Source organism: Myotis davidii, unplaced genomic scaffold, assembly GCF_000327345.1.
Source record: "Myotis davidii unplaced genomic scaffold, ASM32734v1 scaffold993, whole genome shotgun sequence".
NCBI classification, from domain to species: Eukaryota; Metazoa; Chordata; class Mammalia; order Chiroptera; family Vespertilionidae; genus Myotis; species Myotis davidii.
In genome coordinates this window covers 157,078-164,018 of record NW_006285483.1, presented here as the reverse complement: position 1 = coordinate 164,018, position 6,941 = coordinate 157,078, and the positions used below count along the sequence as shown (strand labels likewise).

The 6,941-nt window shown below is 40.6% G+C and overlaps 1 protein-coding gene and 1 pseudogene across 1 annotated transcript in view; both read left to right on the top strand.

Annotated features, from left to right (window-relative positions):
- Window positions 1–6,941, top strand: part of LOC102752803 (breast carcinoma-amplified sequence 3) — a 198,020-nt gene that overhangs the window by 53,379 nt on the left and 137,700 nt on the right. The window lies entirely within an intron of this gene.
- On the top strand, window positions 4,077–4,688 carry LOC102762698 (annotated as a pseudogene).

Genomic DNA, 6,941 nt, shown 5'->3' with positions numbered 1-6,941 from the left:
GCCATCTTTGTTGGGTTGATTTGCATAGCCACATTGATTGGCTGGAGGATGTAGCAGAGTGACACCAATTTGCATGTTTCTCTTTTATTAGTGTAGACTAGAGGCCCCATGCACGAAATTTGTGCATGGGGGGGGGGGTTCCCTCAGCCCAGCCTGGGAGCCCTCTCACAGTCTGGGAGCCCTCAGTGGATGTCCTACTGATGGCCACAGTCTGGCAGCAGAGGCTTGAAGCAGGCGTTCCGTGTCTGTGTATGTATATGTGTGTGTGTCTGTGTCTGCTAGGGCCTGCCCCCAGCTGTGCTACATAGGCTTGAAGCAGCTGCCGTGTGCATGTGTGTGTGTGTGTGTGTGTGTCCCCACTGGGGGTCTGCCCCCAGCCACATTGGAGGCTCAGAGCAGGCACTGTGTGTGTGTGTGTGTGTGTGTGTGTCTGTCTGTCTGCTGGGGGCCTGCCCCCCGGGCACAGATGAGGCACTGGGTGTGTGTGTGTGTGTGTGTGTGTGTGTGTGTGTGTGTGTCTGTTGGGGGCCTGCCCCCAGCCACACCATGGAGGCTTGGATCAGAAGCCCCTCTGTGTTGATCTCTCAGGCTCCTGGCCTCCACTGCATGTTGTACTCTCCCTTGAGCTATGGCCAGGATGGGGGTGCTGCTTGCAAGCTGGGCTTTCCTGCTCCCGCATCGCCATGGCGACTGGGGAGCAGGCCCAGCTGGAGGCTGACCACAGCCTGGGCTTTCCCGCTCCCAGGTCTCCATGGCAACCGGGGAGCAGGCCCAGCTTGGAGCTGCCTGCAGGCTGGGCTTTCCTGCTCTCGTATCAGGCCCAGCTTGGGGCTGCCCGCAGGCTGGGCTTGCTTTCCTCCACCCGGATCAGGCCCAGCTGGGGGCTGCCCTCAGGCTGGGTTTGCTTTCCTGCTCCCGGATCAGGTGCAGCTGGGGGCTGCCTATAGACCGCACTTTTCTACCCAACGATGGCCAGATCACCACAGCGACCCAGGGCCCAGTGGCACTTTTCTGCTCTCCAGTAGTCATAGGGTCCCAGCTAGGGGTGGGGCTTAGCAGTGCGGGGCTTAGGCGGCACGGGGGTCCCAGCTGGGGGCTCAGGTGGCACAAAAGGGTCCCGACTGGGGGTGGGGCTTATGCCCCATTGCCCAGGGCTGCACGTGGGGCCCGGATGGCAGAGCTCTGAGGGCTGAAAGCAGTTTCTGGGTCTGTTTGGCTTCTATAATTGAAACTGTTGCCATCACAGCAGCTCTAAGCTCCGAGGCCAAAGCTGACTGAAAGCAGGTTTCTAGGTTTGTTTGGATTCTATAATTGAAACTCTGTTGCCATCACTGCAGCTCTAAGCTCTGAGGCTGAAGCTGGCTGCAAGCAGGTCTCTGGAGCTTGTTTAGGTTCTATAATTGCAACATAGTTGCTTAGAGTGCAAGCTTAGAGCCCGACAGTGGCAGGCGGGGAACGTTGGCTTCTTCCGTCCCTGGAGCAAGCAAACCTTCTGTTCGCTTCAGCTGCCTGGCTGCCGGCCACCATCTTGGTTGGCTGTTAATTTGCATATTCTGCTGATTAGCCAATGGGAAGGGTGTCGGGGTTATGGTCAATTTGCATGTTTCTCTTTTATTAGATAGGATATAGATAGATAGTTATTCAAATATCCCAAATGTGTATTCTTGTAACCTTTTTTCAGTGTTTGCTTTATAAATTTTACCATTCTGTTGTCGGGAACAAAATCATTTAGGATGATAAAGTCTTCTTTGTACAATTGATTCATTTTTTTGTTGTCGGTGTTAGAGATTTTAGACATTCTGCTAGCTCAGTGATTTTTTTTTTTTTAACAAGTGTGCAACAAGAATTTTTAAAACATGCAATACCTGTCTATTTTTTCCCCTTAGGTTGTCAAATAAAAAAATGAGAACAGCCATCTGAAATTATACATGAAATTATCAAAATCATACCTTAAAAAAAAAATCCTCACCAAGTACATGCTTAGAAAACGGAAGGGAGAGCCAGAGAGATATTTGTTTCACTTATTTATGTATTCATTGGTTGTTTCTTGTATGTGTCCTGACCGGGAATCAAACCTGCAACCTTGGCATGTGGGTTCGACACTCTAACCAACTGAGCTACCTGGCCAGGGCCTCTTTGTATGTTTTAGACAACAGACTTTTAATATATAGATATATATATATTTTAGAAATAGTTTTTCCCAGCCTTCGCTTGTCTTACTCTCTTGACAGTGTCTTTCTCAGGGTATATTCAAATATCTTTTTCCTTCTTTACATGTATTTTAGCCCACTTGATTCTCATTCACAACTCACTAATATTCTGTTCATTAAAATATTTTTAAAAATTTAATTTATTGGTGTGACATTTTAAAATTTATATATGTCCATATTTTTCCAGTCTTCTTCCCCATTTGTGTTTCCAGTAGTTTCTATAGTTGCTTCTTCATGTTTTCTAATTTTCTTCTGCAGAATCTAATATATCATTTACCTATACAATGTATTTTTCATTTTAAACACTGTATTTTCCATTTTTAGAAGTTGTGCACGTACTCATGTGCATGCATGTATATGGAGAGATCGCCATTGTCTTGGTTTTTTGTTCTTTTTCCCCCCAATGTCTTGTTAAAATGCTTGCACTTTCCTCTACCTTCTTGAATAAATGGAGTATGCTTTTCATAGTAGTGTAAATGTCACACTGTTCTGTTGATTGATTTGTCTCATTAATATGGGTCAAATTGCATTGCGTACTTACATGCTTGAAATATTTGTTTGAGTGCTACACATTGTGAATTTAATGTTGCTCAGGGTTGCTGTTTTGTATTCCTTTAAATATTGTTGGTGTTTGTTCTGGGGTACATTTAAATTACTTGGCTTTTTGTTTGGTATGTCTAGAACAGCCTTTAGTCTAAGGCAGGGGTGTGAAAACATATTCTGAAAGGGCCAGGTGGAGATATTTTAGGCTTGTGGGCATCTGTCACAACTATTCACCTCTGTCATTATAGCGCAGAAGCAGCCATTGACAATACTTAAGTAAATGAGAAGTATGTTGAGGCATTCATAGGGCTCATATCAATTGTTACCCTTGTCTCAAGGATCACTGTCCCATACTACCTGCTGTTCTGTGTCTGGAAACTGTTTTCATACATTTGATCTGTTTCTTACATTTTCTAGCAGGAGGGTAAATCCAATCCCTGTTCATCCATTATGGCTGGATGCAGAAGTTCAACAATGTGCTTTGATTATAAGTTTTGGGTAGTTTCATATGAATTTTTGTAAATAAAGAAAACAAATAAATTGGTAATGGATTTTGTAGGGTAGTTTAAAATCTAAGGTACTTTGGAGAAGTTGAATCACGGATCCTTTAAAAGGTGCAAGCATTATAGAAGAATTTCAAGAGGTATTATAGCTTTAATTGTGCTGTTTTCTGTCTGGTGCCAGATGTAGTTGCAAAAGAAAATGATAAAAACACCAAGGGATTCCTTTATTTCTTTTGATCTCATGAATAGGTAAAGAAGGCTTAAACTTTCCCTCCCCTCTGACTATCATCAAGGGACTACTATGATTCTTGCCTTTCAGAGAATGGCATCTTGTTTTTTTCTCCCCTTTTGCTTGTGATTCTTTTAGTCTTAAAAGCAAGAGGATTGGGCCTCAGTTGTTATCATTTGAAATATCTTCTTGGCACCTACTTTTTAACCTAGTTTCATTGAAATTTTCCAATTTGTTGCTGTTACTGCGTCTTGCACGTTTTATGTATATATGGGTTTACTTTAATATATGGGTTTGGAGTTTTCACTTGTGGAATATGGAGAGAATTTTATTTGAACCCAAGAGAATTTATATACCTTTTTATTTAACAGAAACAACCAGAAAACCCTTATTTTAAAATGTATGTGAAAAATAACAATACAACTATGTGTCTGCAAAGGAGTGAGAAGCACAAAATGTAGGGACAGGGTTTATGATGTATGAACATGTAAGTAAATGAAAAGTGTTGGTCATGTTTTCTCATCTTCGGTGATGAGTCCATAGGTGTTTATTATATGATTAAAATATAAACAAGAGGTCTACACCATTGAAGAGAAATGAAGCAAGGGATTATTAATGGTCGAATTCTTTGTACTCAGTGCCCTATGTGGAGACGAAAAAGACGCAAGCAAGGGAAACAGAATATGGAGTTTTTTACTGGGTCAGAAATGGAAATCACAAATGAGAATTAAGATGTTTACAGTGAACTTTTACTGCCTCCGCTGCCACCATGGCACCTGTGAAAAAGATGTGGCAAAGGGAGGTTGAAAAAAAAAAAAGAGAAGCAGATTCTGAAGTTTACCCTTAACTGCACCCATCCAGTAGATGTTGAAATTGCCAATTTTGAGCAATTTCTTAGAAGAGAATAAAAGTTATTGAAAAAGCTGATAATCTCAGTAGAGGGGTTGTAACCTTGAAAGAAGCAAGAGCAAGATCACTGTAACTTCACGGTGCCTTTTCCCAAAAGGTATTTGAAAGATCTCACCAAGAAATATTTGAAGAAGAATAATCAACATAATTTGTTGCTCGTAGTTGTTAATAGCCAAGAGAGTTAGGAATTGCTTTACTTCCTAATTAAGCAGAATGAAGAAGGGGAGGAAGATGAGGATTAAAACTCATTTATCTGGCACATTGTATTAGTTCTTGAATAAATCTTAGGAACAACAACAACAACAACAACAAAGTTTATAGTGAGCTGCCTAGCCAGATGGCTCAGTTGGTTGGAGCGTTGTCCCAATTCGCCAAGGTTTCAGGTTCTATCACAGGTGAGGGCATATACAAGAATCTGTTAGTCAACTGAATATGCCTTTCTGCAGTTGTACTAGACATTTGTATTTTCTTTTTTTTTAAAATATTTTTATTGATTTCAGAGAGGAAGGAAAAGGTAGAGAGAAATAGAAACTTCAGTGATGAGAATCATTGATCCGCTGCATCCTGCATGCCCCCTACTGGGGATCGAGCCCACAACCCCGGCATGTGCCCCGACTGGGAATGGAACCATGACCTTCTGGTTCATAGGTTAACATGCAACCACTGAGCCAACCCAGCAGGGCTGTATTTTCTTGTCTTTATGTTTTATTTTTTCCCTCTCCTCACCCAAATGTTCTTATCCTTTAAATCTTAATTCCAGTTTGGCATTCTTTGTGAAAACTTTCTGATCAACCAAGCAAAGATGATCTCTATGAACTTTTTGGGTGCTTCAAGAGAGAATCTAATGCCTATCGTTTACTTTTCTTCCTATTTCATGTGTACTAGTTTTCTGAGCAGTCCAGAAATTACTGCTGAGGAGGGATGATTTTAATTCTATTTCAGTTTATGTGCTACATCCTTTCAAATAACTTAGAGCATTGAGAGCCGCTCATAATTGTTACTGCTATGTTTAATTTATCGTTAAAGATTTGTGTGATTTCAGTAATCTTTTTACATCAGTTCTCCAGAATGCCTTCATTTTATTTTACTTTATTGTAATAGCTACCATTTATTAATCATTTGCTATGTGCAAGTTAGGTAAAATCTCCATTTTACAGATGTGGCACTTAACCTTCAGAATTAGGTTATAAATCATCTACTCCAGTGGCATGTACTATCTTATTTCTTTACTTTAGAGGAAGTAGTTTTTCCTGTTTTATAAAAAAAATATATTTTATTGATTTTTTACAGAGAGGAAGGGAGAGGGATAAAGAGTTAGAAACATTGATGAGAGAGAAACATTGATCAGCTGCCTCCTGCAGACACTTCCCACTGGGGATGTGCCCGCAACCAAGGTACTTGCCATTGACCGGAATAAAACCTGGGACCCTTGAGACCGCAGGTCAGTGCTCTGTCCACAGAGCCAAACTGATTAGTTAGGCCGTTTTCCCTGTTCTTGATGATGTTGTGTGTATTAATGTATCTTTCCTGTTTATTGTAGAGCAGTATTCCATTCTATTAATATACTAAATTATTCATTTTTCTGTTGGTGGAATTTGGGTTGAGTATAGTTTTGAGGTATTATGAATAAATCTGTTGTGAACATTCTCATACAAGTCTTTTTGTGTCATGGAGTTTGAGTCATTTGAATGCACTGAGACAAATAAATGACTAGAATGTGTATAATATGAGATTAACTTAACTTCTTTTTGTTAAGTGCTTTGAAAATAAATCAGGTAGGGACCTAGAGCATGATGTAGCTTAATATCTTTCTGATTGAAAAATATTTGAGAATGAATATTTCTAAAAAAGTAGAGAAGATAGATGACTAGGGCATAACTGGGCATTTACGCCCAGGAAAAAGAAGAGAAAGTTCAGCATTCTTGAGGCAGGTGTGTGCTGGCATATTTCCGTGTGGGTGAGCAAGGTGCAGGAATACTGGCATCATGGAAGAAAGAGCAAGAAAAGAGTCAAGGGTGTGAACAGTATTTATTTTTTCTTCACCGGAAAAGATGATGAATGGATCACAGTTGCCAGCAACAAAATAATTGCATTAAGTTTATTGAATTCTCTCTGTTTCAGCACCTTGCTTATAGTCCATTGCATTTATTATTTTTTATAATTCTCACAATTCTAGGTGAGGTATTGGTACTTATCCCTGCTTTGCAGATGAGAAAATTAAAGCTTAAGGAATTAATTACATTAGCCTTTGTCAATATTTTTTTTGTAAGTGGAGAAGTTGATCATGATTTTATATAACAGTACTTTTTTTTTGGTGGGAATGCAGACTGGTGCAGCCACTGTGGAGAACAGTATGGAGCTACCTCAAAAAACTAAAAATGGAACTCCCATTTGACCCAGTGATCCCACTACTAGGAATATATCCCAAGAAACCAGAAACGCCAATCAGAAAGGATATATGCACCCCTATGATCATAGCAGCACAATTCACCATAGCTAAGATTTGGAAACAGCCTAAGTGCCCATCAGCAGATGAGTGGATTAAAA